A 1,203-nucleotide genomic window follows, 5' to 3' on the forward strand; every position below is an offset into this window, starting at 1 on the left:
CAATAGCAATTCAATGACATTAAATGTGTCTATCAAATACACATGGAAACCAAGTAACAGTTGAAATAATTATTATAATAGTGCTTCTCAAACTTTAACATGATCAGAATCAGTTGCGGTGTTTGTTAAAACAGATTTTCTGTTTCTGTTTCCACATTTGCATTCCTAAACATTCACAGGAGGTGCTAATGCTGCTATCCCAGAGACCATGCTTTGGAAACCACTTGGTTAGATCATACCAACTACTACTGAAAGCAGTTGACAGCAATATATATATATATAAAGGAGAAAATTTGTTTCCATCATGGTTACCATTAAGAATGTGACTCTCACTTTTCCATGCTACCCAGAAAAGGGTCCATGTGGTGTTATTAGTTCCTACGTAACTTAAAGGGAAACTGTCACAATGTCCTGAGCCCTTGATGTTTTACAAATAAGGGAAAAGGATGTCTTCGAATTCCTTGCAGCAGGAATCCACTTAGGTAGCATCAACCTTGATTTCCATATGGAACAGTACATTTACAAAAGGAAATGTGATGGCATTTAGATCATAAATTTGAAGAGAACATGTGAGAAGCTTCTGCTGGCAGCTCGTGCCATTGTTGCTATTGAAAACCCGGCTGATGTCAGTGTCATATCATCCAGGAATACTGGCCAGTAAGCTGTGCTGAAGTTTGCTGCGGCCACAGGAGCCGCTCCTATTGCTGACCGCTTCACTCCTGGGATCTTCACTAACCAGATCCAGGCAGCCTTCCGGGAGCCGAGACCCCTGGTGGTTACCGATCCCAGGGCTGAGCACCAGCCTCTTACAGAGGCATCTTATGTTAACCTGCCCACTATCGCTCTGTGTAACATAGACTCTCCTCTGCACTATGTGGACATTACCATCCCTTTCAACAACAAGGGAGCCCACTCAGTGGGGCTGATGTGGTGGGTGCTGGCCCGGAAGGTCCTGAATATGTGTGGCGCCATCTCCCGTGAACACCCGTGGGAAATCATGCCCGATCTCTACTTCTACAGAGATCCCGAAGAGATTAAAAAGGAAGAGCAGGTCGCTATTGAAAAGGCTGTGGCCAAGGAGGAATTTCAGAGTGAATGGACTGCTCCTGCTTTTGAGTTCACTGCCACTCAACCTGAAGTTGCAGACTGGTCTGAAGACATGCAGGTGCCCTCTGTGCCTATTCAGCAGTTTCCTACTGAAGA

The 1,203-nt window shown here is 44.7% G+C and overlaps 1 pseudogene; it reads left to right on the plus strand.

The window, feature by feature from the left end:
* The first annotated feature begins 406 nt into the window (after window positions 1-406).
* Window positions 407-1,203, plus strand: part of LOC111738757 — a 1,042-nt pseudogene continuing 245 nt past the window's right edge.

The sequence above is a fragment of the Pteropus vampyrus genome, unplaced genomic scaffold, assembly GCF_000151845.1.
Source record: "Pteropus vampyrus isolate Shadow unplaced genomic scaffold, Pvam_2.0 Scaffold43, whole genome shotgun sequence".
Lineage (NCBI taxonomy): Eukaryota > Metazoa > Chordata > Mammalia > Chiroptera > Pteropodidae > Pteropus > Pteropus vampyrus.